Source organism: Gavialis gangeticus, unplaced genomic scaffold (assembly GCF_001723915.1).
Source record: "Gavialis gangeticus isolate Ggan-Ray unplaced genomic scaffold, GavGan_comp1, whole genome shotgun sequence".
NCBI classification, from domain to species: domain Eukaryota; kingdom Metazoa; phylum Chordata; order Crocodylia; family Gavialidae; genus Gavialis; species Gavialis gangeticus.
The window spans coordinates 112,780,592-112,797,753 of NW_017728992.1; positions in this window are offsets into that span (position 1 = coordinate 112,780,592).

Below are 17,162 nucleotides of genomic sequence, written 5' to 3' on the forward strand. Positions count from 1 at the left end.
GAGGGAAGGTTTAAGTTGGACATCAGGAGGCACTACTTCACGGTCAGGGCGGCTAGAGTCTGGAACCAGCTTCCAAGTGAGGTGGTGCAGGCTCCCACCCTGGGGGTTTTTAAGAGGAGGTTGGATGACCACCTTACTGGGGTCATTTGACCCCAGTGCTCTTCCTGCCATGGCAGGGTGTCAGACTAGATGACCTGCTCAGGTCCCTTCCGACCCTAAAAACTATGAAACTATGAAAGGCTGTGTTAAAATGGAGCTTAATGTTACCTAACATGCAAATTAACTGCAAATTAATGAAAATTAGTAGTCATTAATTAAGAGTTTCTAAATATTTGACTTTCTTTTCACAGATGTTTTAGGAGGAGTAATTTAAAAATAAATTTAACAAAGCTTCTTGTCTGGAAGTCACAAAGCTTTCAAATTGCCATTTTACAGGAAAATGAACATTGTATTAGTAAATAAACTCTAAATCAGTGATATAGTAGGTAACACTTCAAAGCAAGTAGGGCATTGGGGAATTGGTAGTCCTAACGAGCGATTGCAAGGAAACAGAAGGACAGAACAACTAAAGGAAAGCACTATGCACTTGTTTACTAGAAATAACAGTACAGCAGAAATGGGCTTTTAATAATTGCAAGGATTGTGACTGTGCCTAGGTTGTGCACAGGAACCAAGTAATGGGAGAACATTCATAATATCTTTTCAGATTTAGGATATAAAAATCTCCAGTATCTGTTCAGAAACATCAGAGACTGTCTATTCATTAGAGTTGGAATCTACAAACCACTCACCAGTATGATGTTTAATCCCCGTGAAATCAATCAACTTAACACATTGGAAAATGAAAGTAGCAAAGTGTACTCCATCCTACCTTATCAAAGGCCATGTGTAGAGGAAATGAGAGGCATGTGTGGATAACACTTGAAAGCAGGCTAAATGCTTTTGCACTGCTTTAATAGTGTCAGCATTTGCGTGAGTCAGTGGTGTATTGCGCATTAATTCCAGCTGCTGTAGGAAATTCAGCTGTGTAATGTGCCTTAAATGACTTGGGGTGCAGAAAACTAAAACTCCTTTGAAGAGTTTTAGTTTGCTACCCCTAAATCCATGGAGTGAAACACTGGGCAGGAGCACTAGGAGGAAGCCCTGTAGGCAGCCTGGCAGCATCCCAGGAAAGCAGGCTGCGCCCAAGAAAAGCAGCGAGGCTAATCTTTTTTCCCGCGCTACCCTGGAGCCTTCCTGCCTGAGCTGCACAGGGGCCCAGTGCTTCCCTCTGTAGCTGCAGTGCCCCCCAGGACCACCTATGCCAGGTGCCTGTGGCAGGTCCCATGGGGGGGCACCCCTGCTGCAGAGGGAAACACCAGTCCCACCCCCATAGCCTATGGACTGCTCTGCCTGCTGGCACCTCGCCCTTCCTTCCCTGCCAAAGAGGCAGGTAAGTCAGTGGGGTGTGTGTATGACACAGGGTTTTAATCGGCCTTAAATTGAAGCAGTGTTTTTTAAAACTGCTTCAGTTTAGGGCCCCTGTTTTGTTTACACATGCCTAAAAGCTGAAAGAGTCTTTGCGAGTGAGCCATAGTTTCTCACTTCAGAGCCATGTTGAGTTACTGGGACTGCACTGCATATATTCCCCACACTCTCCTGCCACACCTTGATGGTAAATATGTTCAGGAGGTTGGATGTTCTGGCTTGGCAGTCCATCTAGTCTCCTCACGGATCTTCTGCAGGGCTCCAACCTCTCCTTTACCCTGTCCCTTTCATCTAGGGTGGATGGTCACTGTGCTTCATGGGTCTTGGGTGGAATTTGTCTGGGTCTTTCTCTCTCTGTCTTCTGCTCCCAGGAGTTTGTTCTATCTTGAGTCCTTCTACCTTCTCCCAGGCATGCTCTGCCCTAGCCTCCATGCCTGTGCTCGGTTCCTCTCACCAGCAGTGCAGGTTAACCTTTTCCCTTGGGTTGGTTGTTTCAGTTTCCCTCTTGCTTCTCTCTCTCCTCCCTGTAGCTGCCTTACTTTTTTTCTCTCTCCTTATCTGCCTCCACTCAGCTGGGTTATGCTGGTCCTAGCTTACAGGGTTTTCTCTCCCCAGGATCCTAATTTGGGTTTCTATGGGGATGACCCTCCTTGTCAGTCTCCCACCATCCAGGTTTACTTATCTCTCTGGGAGGATGATCCTCACTCAGGGTTATCCTGTTCCTCACAGCTCCCAAGGGTCCACTGTCTAGGGAAGTGTTTCTCTTCTCATGTCTTCCCTCCTATGGGTCTTTCTCTTCTCCTGCAGGCTTTGGTGTCTTTCTTCTGGGAATGCCAAATGCCACGTTTCCCTCAGCATTCACCCTTTAAATGGCCCACTGCTTCCCACAGGCCAATCAGATCTGGTTCTCCAGAACAGTGTTTCTTAACCAGTGGGATGTGTCCCACTGGTGGGACTTGAAGGTTGTGCAGGTGGGACTTTAACTCATGGCCTTGACTGAAAAAAATCAGTTGTTTCCACTTCAATTAGATGAATCAATAGATATCTTGAACAGTAAAATTTTGTGGGGTTTTGTTTTTATTATGGCGGGACCAGGGTTTTTTGACAAAATGGTTGGTGGGACATAAGGTGCAAAAGGTTGAGAACTGCTGCTCCGGAGTTCAGGTTCCTGCACTCCCAGAATTGCTAGCAGCTCTGTTTCCCTGAACACCCCTGGGTGAATTCCCCTGCCTGTAGGGCTGTTTCTACAGGAGCATGGCAGGGGCTGGGACAGTCTTCTTCTCCATCCCTTCCTTCTACATACATATAGAAGTGGATATACAAGGGTTTCCAGTGTCTAAACAGAGCTGTAAAAGTCTTAGCAGTAGTATAATCTCCCTTCCACAGGTTATAACTGGGATGTTGGAATTGTATAAATTGTATGTTCTTACCTATAAATACATAGTGTTCTGCAGTGGAATACTGCTTATCAGGGTAATCCATAAAGATTTCTCCTTTCTTTCATTTCATTTTGATCATCTGAAGGTTATTTAAACAACAGATTCTTGTTCAGTATTGATATTCATAGTGCCAGAAACCAAAGTCAGATGTTGTTTTTCTTACGTTAAACAGTATCACATTTCTTAAAAAGTCATATCTTTTGGTAACCAATACAAACTTGTATGTTTTAGGAGTATGCTTCTTGTAAGATGTCACTTTCACTCCTATGGCAAACCAAGGTAAATGGACAGTTGTTTATTAAATCTACAACTAATACCTTGGTGATTTTCAATTGCTTCAGAGTGAAAACAGCTATGATGCAAATACAGCATTAATAATCCAGCATGTTCTGTAAATAGATGTCCTAATGCTAATTAAAGGCATAAAATATTAAATAGCAGCATGCAAAAGTTAACCACCAAAATGCATAAATTTTCATATCATTGACATTTTAATGAAGACTTTTAGATCCTGCTGACTTATGTTAGACACGTGCAAACAAATCTTCTCTGAGTTATGATGATGGAGGATTTAGAGCTTTATTCCTCTTTAGAATAGCACTTTCAACATGTGATTAAGTCCTATCCAAGAATTTAAGCACTCTCCTGAGGCATCTGATTTAAACATGTGCTTAAGTCTCTTCTTGAATCAGAGCTGGAGTTACTGAGTTGATTTTAGTGAGCTGAAAAATGTAGGTAAGGTAGCAGAGGTGATAGACTGTGAACAAAGAGGACAGTAAGCATCTCTTTAGATTGCATGTTCCCATGAACAAATTTATAGTCAGAAGTTCTTTTCTACAAAAGTCTTAAGTGGGTTTTTTTTGTATCAACCCCAGGAACCAAAGGATGATAGCACATTTAGAATGATGTAGGGAAATATAAAAACAGAAATGACTACCCTTTGAAAATGGAGTCCATTTAGAATATCTAAAACTGACTGGTCAGTTAATGCTATTCCTTCTTGCTAACAAAACTGCACAGCAATGTGGTTTCTAAATATTGTGACTGAAAATGGAAACAACTAGCTTCAGGGCAGTAAGCAAAGGAAAAAAACCCTCTTTTGAGCATGGGTAACCTGCTTTATATTTCATTAGAAGTTGGCTGCAACTGTGGACAGCATAATATTTACTAACATGCTGACCTGGGCCTAATTCTTCACAGCTGTGAGACTTTTGTAGTCATTTACAAAAATAATTTACTGTCTAGAAAGTGTTGCTAAATCAGAATAGCATTTTACACTTAGTTTTGCATAAGTATAACAGAGTGCATGGCATACAAATTGGAGCAGAATTTAGTCCTGAGGCTGAATGGTATAATTTGGCTCAGTTTGGGATACAAAAGGTAGAAGGCTGGCAAAGATGGCATTGAGGCTGAGGAAGATACAAGAAGTACAGCAGACAAATGACTAGGGGAGAATATAAGAGTATTGCTTGAGCATGCAGGGATGAAATCAAGAAGGTCAAAGTGTAATTGGAGTTACAGCTAGCAAGGGATATGAAAGGTAATAAGAAGGGTTTCTACAAGTATGGCAACAACAAGAGGAAAATCAGGGAAAGTGTGAGTCCCTTACTGAATGGGGGAGGCAACCTTGTAACAGGTGATGAGGAAAAGGCTGAAGTACTCAATGCATTTTTCACCTCAGTCTTCACAGGCAAGGTCATCTCCCAGACTACTATACCTGGCAGCAGTTTCGGGAGAAGGTGAGCAGCCAAAACTGATGAAACATGAAAGTGATTAAATAAGTTAGAGACTATTTAGAAAAGCTGGGAGTGTACAAGTCCACAAGGTCAGACATAATGCACTGAAGGGTACTGAGGGAATTGGCTAATGTTATTGAAGAGTCACTAACCATTATCTTTGAAAAGTGGTGATTGTAAAAGATCCTGGATGATTAGAAAAGGGCAAATTCTTCCCATCTTTAAGAAAGGGAAGAAGGAGGATCTGGAGAACTACAGATCAGTCAACCTCGCCTCAGTCCCCAGAAAAATCATGGAACAAATCCTCAAAGAATCCATTTCTAAGCATTTGGAGTAGAAGATAATTAGGGACAGTCAGCATGGATTCACCAAGGGCAAGTCAGGCCTGAATAACCTGATTGCCTTCTTTGTAGAGGTGACTAGTTCTGTGGATGAGAGGAGACCAGTGAATGTGATGTACGTTAACCTTAGCAAGGCTTTTGATACAGTCTTCCACAACATTCTTGCAAGCAAGCTAAGGAACTATAGGTTGGATGAAAGGACTTTAAGGTGCATAGAAAAATGGCTGGATTGTCAGGCTCAATATGTAGTAATCAATGGCTCAGTTTCTAGTTGGCAGCTGGTATTAAGTGGAGAGCCCCAGGGGTCGGTCCTGGGGCCAATTTTCTTCAATATCTTCATCAACAACTTGGAAGATGGCATAGAGTGCACCCTCCACAAGTTTGCAGATGACACCAAGCTGTGGGGAGCAGTAGATATGCTGAAGGGTAAGTCTAGGATTCAGAGAGATCTAGACAAATTGGAGGATTGGACTGAAATAAATCTCATGAGGTTCAATAAGAAAAAGTGCAGAGTCCTGAACTTACAATGGAACAATCCAATGCACAGTATGGCAGTGCACCTTTGGTGCCTGCCACTTTCAGGGCTGGAGCAGGCAGCTGGCAGGTGCCTGATTAAGGCAGACCTTTTCAAACAAAGGCAAACCTGGTAGAGACAGCAGTGTTCTGCTTATAGCCAAGGGAGCAACACCACCTGGCTGAGCAGCTGCTTGGAAAACCCTGGAGGTAAGGGCAGGAGCTATGGGGCCACTACCCAGATGAGAGTCGCAGGAGTGGCCCAAAAGATTACAAGTCACCAGCCAAGGGGTGATTCAGATAAGTCTGATGGCTCACAGGGTCACTAAAGGGAGCAGGGCAGAGTGAAAGGGGCAAAGTATTGTTTAGTGAGCAAGAGGTCCCAGTGAGAGGGGGGCAGTATGAGTGCATGTGTGCAAGAGGCCTGACAGAGGACTAAGTTTGGTCTGGCTTTAAGCCAAGATTTAATAAACTTCTAGATGCCATCTGCAAAGCATGGGCCACCATGTAGGGGAGGTACAGAGCTATGTATAGAACTCCCAGAGCCATCAGGGGAGGTACAGAGCCATGTATAGCACTCCCTGGCATCAGAGCATATAATGGGCAGCCTCCAACCTTTACCACCAGTTTTTTATACTAGCAAAGTCATGGCAGGTGAGACTGGGCAGACTGCCCCATATAGACAGGTGGGCAGAGTGAGGTTGAGACCTGGCCCTGTGTGTGCCCCCTGTCACACAGGCACAGGATGGGGACTGACTGACTAAGCAAAAAGTCTGCAGAAAAAGACCTGGGGTTACAGTGGACAACAAGCTGGATATGAGTCAACAGTGTGCCCTGGTTGCAAAATAAGCTAACAGTATACTGGGCTACATTAGTAGAAGCATTACCAGCAGATCAAGGGAAGTAATTATTCCCTTCTATTGAAACTGATAAGGCTACCTCTGGAATATTGCATCCTGTTTTGGGCCACCCACTACAGAAAGGATGTGGACAAATTGGAGAGTCCAGTGGAGGGCAATGAAAATGGTTAGGGGACTGGGGCTCATGCCTTCTGAGGAGAGGCTGAGGAAAAGGGGTTATTTAGTCTGGAGAAGAGAAGACTGAGGGGGATTTAATTTCAGCCTTCAACTATCTGAAGGATGGTTACAAGGGGGTGGAGCTAGACTTTTCAGTGGTGGTAGATGACAGAACAAGGAGCAATAGTCTCAAGTTGCAGCAAGGGAAGTTTAGGTTAGATATTAGGAAAGGCTTTTTCACTGGGAGGGTAGTAAAGCACTGGAACAGGTTACCTGGAGAGGAGGCGGACTTTCCATCCTTGAGGTTGTTAAGACCTGGCTAGAAAAAGCATAGGCTGGGATGACATAGTTGGGGATGGTTCTGCTTTGAGTAGATGGGACCCTGTCATCCTGAGGTCACTTCCAACCCTAATTTTCTATGTTTTTGTGATTTTATGATAAGATCTTGGGACCTGTATAGAGGAAAGACCACTATAACTTACATTAAACTATTCATAATTCCAAGAAGCAGAGTCATAATAGGGCAGCTTTGTGCCCAGGGGAGCTATGATGCATAGGGCAATGCCAGCTGCCATAGTCTTGATGTGGTATGGGTAGTTGCTACTGTGGAGGTGGCTATTTTTGTGCCCCTTGGTCCCCCAAATGCAACACCTGAGGCTCCTGCCATAGGCCATGTGCAGACATTTTGTTTTCTCTTGAGAGAGTTGCTGCCTTCCTAGGAGACATCATAAATGTTCAGGTGCTCAGGATTTTTCTCCCAGATTAAAAATGGCTTTCTGGAATAAAAATAACCTGGAAGCAACCAGGGTTAAGTTGATCCCAGGAGAATTTCTTCTGGGAAAGTGTATGCCTGTACAGATTCTTTTCTGAGAGAAGCCACAGTAGAGTCCTCCAGCATCCCAGGATGGTTTGCTCCTGTCTTCCCCTCTCTCTCCCCAGGGAGACATTGTGCCACTCACTGGACTGTACTGCTCCAGCCAAGGAGGGAAAAGAACCCCCACCCCCTTCACAATGCCCATATTATGCTGCAGGGATACACAGACAGACCCTGGGTAGTCAGGGCCAGCCAATCAGGCATGCCCTGTGCACCTCTGCCATTCTGTCTCCATGCAGACTGGGCACATCTACACATGTATTTGCTCCGGCCTAGATTTACTGTGCAATAACCTACTGCACAGTAAGAGTTTTTGATTAGGTGTCTAAATATGCGGTGATTAGGGAGAAGATTTGCCCCAGCTCCCTGCAGCCACCAGTGGGCACTCCAGACTCCTCTTGGGTGCTAGCCCAGATTCTGGCAGGGAGCACTGGGCAAGGAGACAGCTATTTACTGGCCCTAGGGGTTGCCTACTGCTGGGGTGGGGACAATGTTCCCCTGCCCTGGCAGCTGGGAGGTCCTGGCCCTGGCTCCCCAATCAGGGGCATGGTGCTTGGAAAGAGCTGCAGGGGAGGGGCAGGTCCCAGCCCATTCCCCAATCCTCTGGTGGGGCAGCTAGCAGCTCTGGCAGATTGGGGTGGGGTGCTGGTAACTGCCCCACCCCTGCAGCTCTTTCTAAACCCTGTGGCTCAATCATCCAATTGGGTCCTGGGGCTGGGACCTGCCCCTGACTGAGTCAGGTCTCAGCCAGTGCTGAGCTGCATGGGGAAGTACCCAGCCATCTCCATGCTGCTTGTGTTTCCCCACACAGCCAGCTTGAGGCTGGGTGTGGGACTGTCCCCATGCAGAGAGCTCCCTGCCCCTGCTTTGTGATGGCAATTGCAATTGCAGAGTGGGTGCTGGGGAGCTTGTTCCCTCGCCAACTCCACGTTTTTGGAGCTGGGTATGGAAATAGCTCCCAGGCTGTGGGGAACAAGCTATCCAGGCTGTTGACCCCCTCAGCTCCACACTGGTGGATCTGGGCAAGGAACAGTCTCCCCAGCTTGTTTCCCCTCCAAACTTCACACTTGCAGAGCTGGGTGGGGAACAAGTTCCCCAGTCTGTTCCCCCACCAGCTCTGCATTGGTGGACCTGGGTGGGGAACGAACTTCCCAGCCCCAACCTTCAGGGAGTTCCCAGTGTTGGCTTCACAGCTGCAGAGCTGCTTCTGGGAGATCCTTATCTCCCAGCCCCTGCTCTGTGATTGTAACCTGGGAGCAGGGGGCTTGGAGCTCACTGCTGCCAGGGCAGGGCAACATAGTTCCCACCTGGGCTCCTGTGGCAGAGCCTGCCTCAGCAGTAGGTAGTTCCCAGGTGCAGGGAATTATTTCCCACACCCTCATGGATGGCTGAACAGGAGCAGATTTGGCTCCAAGCCAGGCATCTACACGAGTACAATGGACCATCAATGTCAAGTAATTTGCTACTTGCATTTTCAGGTAACACATTTACTTGGGATAACAAGATTTACTGTGAAGTAAGCATGTGCATGTGTAGACCCATGTGCTTCCTTCACCATAAACTATACTAATTTGTTGCTAAGCATCTCCTGTAGATGGGCCCACTGAGGACAGAGCATGCTGAGATGTGTGCACATGGGCCCCATGGCTGTGCAGCATGATCACTGCAAACTCAGCATTCAAATATCTTTAAGGGCTCAGCATTCAAATATCTGTTCAGGATTCTCTGCGTAAGTTTTCTTATCAGGAAGTAAACCTAGGGCAATTCTTCCAGATTATGTGAACATGTAAACACATCCTTAGAAATCCCCATTCAGTTACACTACTGCCAAAGAAATTAAACTTGGAGAACTTTGTTTTTACTTCTTTCCCAGGGCTGGGAGAGGGATAGTATAGAGCTACTAAAGCAACCTCATAACATCTTGGTTCCATTTTATCATGAAATAACTGGATATGCCAACATAATGACTATTTTTTCCCACTGGAGCCAGATCTCAATGGGAAATCTGTTCCCCAATGTGTTAATTTATCTCCAGCTCCTGCTTCTCAGGATGTTTTTTGGTAAAGCTACTTTGTTCTGAAATAATTCTATTTCCTTATGGACACAGAAAATGAAAGCATATATTTTAGCTGTGAATTGATTTTTCCCCCTCCATGTGTCTTAGACCATTTATTCTTCTAATTCAGCACTAGCAAAACCTGCTTTAGAAGTGACCTGCAAAGGAAAATAATTTGGATATATGGCCTCTTTTATTTTTCTAGAATGTATAAAAATGTGTAGGAAATGTGTGGGGAGAGGCAGAAGCAGTTTGCTAGTTTGTTTGTTTAACATTAGTTGCATTTACTTGAATAAAAAAAATATAGGTCTCTTGTGCTTTTACCAGGCAACCATTAGGAAAATAAAGAACAACTGTGGAAAATTTGCATTTCTTGTGGGTCAGTAATACCTAGGGGCTTTGTATAGATGGAAGTAATTAGAGTAGAACTGGTCATAAAATATTTTTTTTCTTGCAAAAAATGTGAACTTTTCAGTGAAAAGATGATTCCAAAGCAAAATTTTGATTCAGGAATGCTACCTCAGAGCCATATTGGATTTATAATTAGGTGTCTTATGTGGTATATTGCAGTGTACTATTTCAAGAAGCACATTGTATCTGGGAAGCCCATTCCAATGAGGAGGACAGGAATCAGAGGAAACAAGTGAAGTCTTCTGAAGCAGCATTTCAGATTCAAATTCAAATTCAAAAGCTGTTTTGCTGGAGAGTTTGTTTTTTGAAAACTAAAAACAATTCTGGGTTTTCAGTAGCCTGATTGTTCAATTAAAGTGACAATTTTCTATGGCCTACAGAAATTTCTCATGAAAAGTTTTATTAATTGAAAATCCAGTTTTCCCTTAGCAATGCCCCCTCCCCACTGCCTAGATGCCATAGAAATGTTGTGATCAGTAATAGAATGTGATTTAAAAACATATATTAATAATAATTTTTATGAATTAGTACTATAGACCACTGCTTAACCCAATAGCAGAGGAGAAAATTGTGAGTTTTCTGAAGCTAAGAGTTGCCTAATTAGCTCCACAGTAAATGTCTCAGCATCTATACAAGCCACCCTATTAGCCTACAGTAAATTAATAGACTCTGCCACAGGCTGGTATTGGTAAATACAAGCACTAGCCTGAGGTGGAGTTTTTTAGTGCATAGCAATTCACGTGTAGACACTGACAGGGCTGGCTGAGTTATGAGGATGCTTCAGTGTGGGGCTGCCTGCTAGCTAGCCCCACACTGGAGCACTCTAATGCCCCAGCCAGCCCCTGCATGGAACGATGAGCTGGATCGGAGCAGTCCCAGGCTGGGAGGCTGCCCCCCCGGGCTGGGAGGCTGACCCCCCAGGCCGTCTGCCAGCTGGGGCTGCTCCAACTTGGCTCAACATACTGTGGTCCCAGGCACACATTCAAACAAAGTTTGTTGCTTTGAATTTATGGCATGTGTAGAGGAACCCAGTTTGGGATTCATTTCTGCTTGTGGTGAAACAGAATCATCCTAGACATATCCCTACCCAAATTTTAAAAAAAGGATAAGAAGAAGGACTGAAGGGTCTGGGCCCAACAGCCTAGTGATTTAGATCTCTTGTCTACAGACAGATGATCTAAGTTCTATGCCCCTCTCTCCACACACAAAGGGATTTGAAGTTGCATCTCCTGTTGCACAGAAAACTGCCCAGGCTACAAGCTGGGTATTGGCCAGAACCCTTTCTAGCCCTCCCCTTGAAAACATGAAAGGAAATAAAAAGAGCTCCCAATACCTTATTTTATATACCACATTTTCAGGCCATTTTATGATTTTTTGTGGCCAAACATCCTATTTTTGATTGCTTGAGGTTGTCAGTACTATATTCACATCAGTAGGTGAGTTCTGCATAAATACTAAATGAGAACTGCCTTATTTGACAGAAGGATGCTGTCCAGCCTAGTCAAAACAAACAACATTTTTTTTTTCTTGCTTGTATTATAGTAGCCTTTGAAGCGGTTCCCCATTATTCCAGGGAACTTACAAAACCAAAACAAAAATGGTGGTTTGTACCCCACAAAACTGTATTTCTATCTCCTAAACTCAAATGTATTATGCAAACAATGTAAAGGCCTGCGACTCTTAGGTTGGTCTTTTTCCCGTGTGGTAGTAAAGACTAAGCATCTGAAGCACAGGACAAATTCTGTGTTGTTAACAAGTGGAAAGGCATGACTTGCATAAGGACTCTTTGCACAAATAATTCCTAAAGATCTACCCAGCCAACTAAGCTTTAGCATTTAACTGCACATGAACTTGAAAAATAGAATTCTATTCTTTTTAACTCAGTGTTCTGTATAATTACTTTGAGTTTGTCTTCCCTGAATAATGCACTCAGTCACAGCTGCCTTCAAGATCCTACAGCCCTTTAAATTATTCTGGCCTAAAATTCACCAAGCTTTTAAAGTCTCTCATAACAATACCTTTGTAGTTTACTTGAAATAGCAGTATTAGAAAATTATTTTAATTTAGAACGGCTTCTCTTTATGCAAAATGTTTGCTTCTGCCAGTAAGATATAAATGACTTTTTTATTTTAGTACAAAATATGTTATGCCTGAGAGGGTGAGAGAAAAGCTGGCATTTGGATATTAATTACAACAGTTTTACTTATACAGCAATTCAGTGGTGCCTGCTTTTGAATAGAGACAGGGAGGATGAATTGCAAATGAGAAGAACACAAACTTTTTGATAATGTGGAGTGGTTTCATTCCACTTAGAAAATCTATCCTGAGTTAATACAGAAAAACCATTGAGTAATAGAACTAAGTTTTCAAATTAGATTTCTAATATTTACATGCATACATGTTATATATAACATTATAAAGACTTTCCTTTCCTTTATAAGGAGGATTCATTTTAGCAAATTGCCTGCATCCAAAATAAACATCTATTGTAGTAGCATCCTGAATGCATATGATATCCTCTGCTAACATGTTTTAATCTGGAGAATGGATGACATTAAAAAAGGGATAAAATTGGAAGTGAGGAAAAGCTTTTCCATGGAAGTCAAAAACTTAAATATTTCTCTATAAACAGTTTTTCTTTTATAATTCAAGCACTCTGACTTATTTGTTAGAGTAGTATCAGCTGTAGAAGAGTTGGTGTTTAATTCTTGACTTTTAGAAAAGGGGGTAATGGAAAAGACCTGGAATTCAGCTCTTCAGAGAAAGATTAAACCAAAAAATGGAAATGATATTGTACAGCTTTTAGCAACATAAACATTAAATTACTACATTTCCAAAGATTTCATACATTTTACTAGATGACCACAGTTCTTCTGTGGGAGAGGGCTTGGAAGGGACATTGGGAGGCTTGCATGATCTCCCTTTTGCATTGAAGCAGGGGAATAGATAGACAGGGGATAGAGGAAGTAGGAAGAAGTTTTGTGTGTGTGTGTTAGGGGTGTGTGAAGTGGGCAGTATTCGATTCAGATTTGGTCCAGTATGGGGGACACTTATTTGATTTGCTAATTTGGATCATGGTTGTTCAGACAAATCTGAATCTGAAGCTTTGATTCTGATTTGGACAATCGGCATATGGCAGGGCACCATTGGTGCCTGCTGCTTTAAGAGTAAAGCCAAGCAGCCAGCAGGTGCTTGATTCCAGCGGCCATTTTTGACCTCTGGCCACCTATATAAATAGAGCAGAAGCACGACTGCTTGCATGTCTTGTTCGTGAGGCTCTGGTTGCATGGCTACCTGGGGGGACTGGGCCAAGTAGGAGCCGGGGGGGGAGCGTGACCCTCCTCAGCTCCTCTCAGCTGCCCTGCAGCTGACTTGATCCCTCCCTCGCTTCATAGTTCATGGGAGTGGGAAGCTGGAATTCTCAAGTTTTGGAGTGTTTGGGAGATCCTGTTGAGCCCATTTGGTGGGGCAGGATATATATATAATGTAATAAATATAAAAAGGCCCTGAGTCTACAGTCACATCTACAGCAGCAAGCCCTTCCAATGGAACAAAGTCTAACATTGCTTTTATTGAGACTGAAATAGGTAGGAATTTGCTATTGAGGATCAAGTTAGTGCACCAGGGTCTGGAATGGATACAGCCTTACAAAGGAACAGAAATAATTAGAGTCAGGCAGAAAAAGTTATTGGCCTTTTGGGAAGGCAGGAGGGAAGGGGAATAATGAAAAACCACATGCTTTTGCCTGATCATTGATTTTTTTCTATTCACAAATGCTGCCTTGATGTCTTGTGCCCTGACTTACCTCTATTAGATAATCTCTCTGGCCATTTATGTTCAAGAATTTTGTTTCAAGGTATTGAACACAAGTAATTCTGCCCTCCAAATAACTAATTTCATGGGCTAAATTAGAAAAACAAGAAATAAGAGAAAACAAAGAATAGCATCCAAAATAATAATTGTCACTCTAATGCCAATTCAAATACCTAATGTCACACAATTTCAGTGGTTCAACCCTAATGAGAGGGTACTGGTAACGTCTTCATGTTGTGAATATGCAGTTTGCTAAGGTAAAGACAGTACACTGCAAATCTTCAACTTCATGGCCATTGTAACAGGGGGTCAGGAGCTCTTGTTTCTTGGAGAGAGACTGCAGGAGAAAGAGCCCCAAGCAGTTAAACAGGGGTGAGCTGTAGGATGGAAGGCAGTAAGGGAGCAACTACAGCTTAGGCACAGCAAGCTGTCTGTTAAGGTGAAGAGACAGACCTACAGCTGGCCAGGAGAACATCTGACCAGAAGGGGTGGAGCCCAGGGGATATAAGCCTAGGTGCCCAATTCAGGGGGTTGCAGTGCAGCCCTGAACTCTGCTGGAAGAGGAGATCCTGTCAACTTTGGCTGATGTGGAGTTTGAGCTGCAAGGCATGGCACGAACTCCTAAGGCTGAGAGAGCCAGAGTGTGGGGAGGTGGTTTGGCAGTGGTATGGTGACCCAGAGGGGGAGACATTGAGTTTAAAGCAGTTGCAGACTGGATGTGGCTATAGGGGTGAAAAAGGTGGCCACATGGGTGCTTGATGGACATGCTAAGTTTTGAGCTCTACCGGGGCAGGGGTGCAAGGCATAGGCAACCTGAAGCTGAGTAGGCTAGAGCCTGAGCCAAGAGGAGGCAACAGGGATGACCTGAGGATCAAACAGGGCCTGAGCAAAGAAGGGGAAAAAGGGGTGGTCCGGGGCTGATGAGAAGCTGAAACTGAAAGGCCAGATCAGGGGCAGTGGGCCTAGGCTACTAGTCAAAGTCAAAGTAATCTGTAGGCTAAGGCTAAGAAGGGTGAAGCCTATACAGGGAGGTGAGTGATGACAGAATAACATCTGTGAGGCATGGGGATGGCAGAAAATCATGATTAAGAGTCCCAAGGCTTGAATAAGGGCCATTCAGGCCATATCTGGTGATCACTGACTCACAGTGCCAGCAGGGCACTGGTGGATCTGCCAGGGTAGAGAGACACATGCAAAGAACAAAATCATTTGGAATTCAAGAGTCAAGGACCCAAATGGGTCAGTTAGGTTGGTAGAGAACAGTGAGAGCACTCCAGGACTCAGGGCCAGCCTCCCAACCAATAGCAAAGGAACATCAAGGCATGACAGGTAAGATAAAGGGTGGGGAGGGAGGTTATATAGAGGACTGGGAGTGTGGGCAGGATTAGGGTGGCCCTATAGGGTGCCACAGCCACTTCAGAGTCTCTCCTTTTAGTCATATTACTTTTGTCTTTTTGATGGAAGATTCTCAGAATACCTAAATCATGTCTTACATCTTTCTTTTATTTAGTTCATTTAGTGTCACCAGGTTTTAATAAGAGCTGAACTTCTGTTTCAAATGAGTTCACACAATTTTTCATCATAAATTCATTCAACTTTTAGATGACTGAACTAGTCATCAAAGAAGGTATTGAGTCTTCTCAACAATCTTGAGGGAAATAGTACTTGTATTTCAGCAAAAAAATTGCTGAGGCATTGCCAGGTTAAATCTCCATATAGAACATTCTATAGTGATACGGCTTCTGAAACAGCTTCTGGTGTTGTCCCCTTCCTTGGAAATATTCACAAGGAGATTGGACAGACACCTGGCTGGGGTCATCTGACCCCAGCGCTCTTTCCTGCCTAGGGCAGGGGGTCAGACTTGATGATCTAATAGGTCCCTTCTGGCCCTAATAATAATAACTATGAAACTATGATACTGTATACAGTTATAACAAGGTCATTTCATTCTCCATTGTACATAAAAGATTTCATTTTTCTTGTAGTGATGACTTGAGAATTTATTACATAGGGTTTTGCATTGAGGTAAAATATATTTGCAAATAAATACAACTAAGGGGTGCATGCTGTATTGAGTATTTAAGGATAAACAAAAGTTTTTACCTTTATCTGGAAACATGGAGGTTGCACTATCTAAAGCACTTCCTGATTACTTGTGGGTTTGTTAAAGGTAAATGAATGCAGATATTAAAATACTTTTAAAAACAATTACTTTGACTACAAATGGGATTAGAATTTTTGGTTTAAAACAGAAAGAGGTTTTCCTATAAAGAGAGGAAGAGTAAAGAAAGAGAGATAAATTGCTAGCTTAGTTTTTATCCCATTGATAATGCAATAGCTATATATCACTTCAGTTTGAAAACCCAGAGGGTAGATTCTTTTCCTCTCCACTAAGAGGGGAGAGGTTGCTTACTCACTGGGAAAACAGGCCTGTTAAATGTTAGGGCCCCATAATTCATGATTACAAACTCTTCTTTGTTCAATACAAAATAAAATCACAATAGCTAATATTCTAATGTATCTTTATAACATCACAACAGTAAAATTATATAGACTGTTACAGCAAAATAGAAGTTACAATTCTTTGTTAAAGAGTCTGGAGGTGTGAAATACAGATTTCAGGTCAAAAGAGGACATATTTTTCTTAAAAGTTTGTGTCTACTATTTTGGACAAAAGCTATTTTCCTAGAATATTTTTTAAAATTGTGCCTGAAGATGTTTCTTAATAAGTAATGCAAAACAGGTGATCTGATATTATCTAAAGATCATATATAAAAGTAATTAAAATCTAGGAAGTATAATATATTGCAATGTTATAAATACCCATTTTACAACAATATTACTTTTTATCACTAGAGTGGGCTAGACTTTCCATGGTGACCTACAATTCTGTTTTGCTTTCATCATCAACTCCTGTATTTACTAGAAGTAATGAAAACCATTAACTCCCCTGCAATGAATGATGACTGTCTCCAGCGGCTGGGGGAGCATGGCAGCAGCGGGAGCATGGTGGCGGTAAGTGGGGAACTCCTGAAGATGCTGCTGACACTGTTGGTGGTCAGGGAGGAGGGTGACGAGTGGTGACCAGGGGTCAGCGACCACCCGCAGACACCGTCGGCTGTATTGTCCACCGCAGACACTGCTGGCGGTGTTGGCAGTGTGGGGTGTGTGGCCAGGGGCAACTGCCTGCAGGTGCTGCCTTTTCATAGGCAGTGCACCACCATGCTCAGGGGGTGCATGTGCACCTGCATACACCCCCTGCACCAACGTCCCCTGCAAAGCAGCACAAAACTTCATCTTTGAACACTGACAAGATGCAACCAAACTTCCAAGGAAGAGTAGATTTTACTTTAGTATATGTTACACCAAAGACATTGCAGACTTTTGCAGTAAAAGATGGCAGCTCTTTCCAGTTTATATTAAAAAGAAAAAAACAGTAATAGCAAAACTTTGCAGCTATCATAGAATCATAGAATCATAGAAGTAGGGTCAGAAG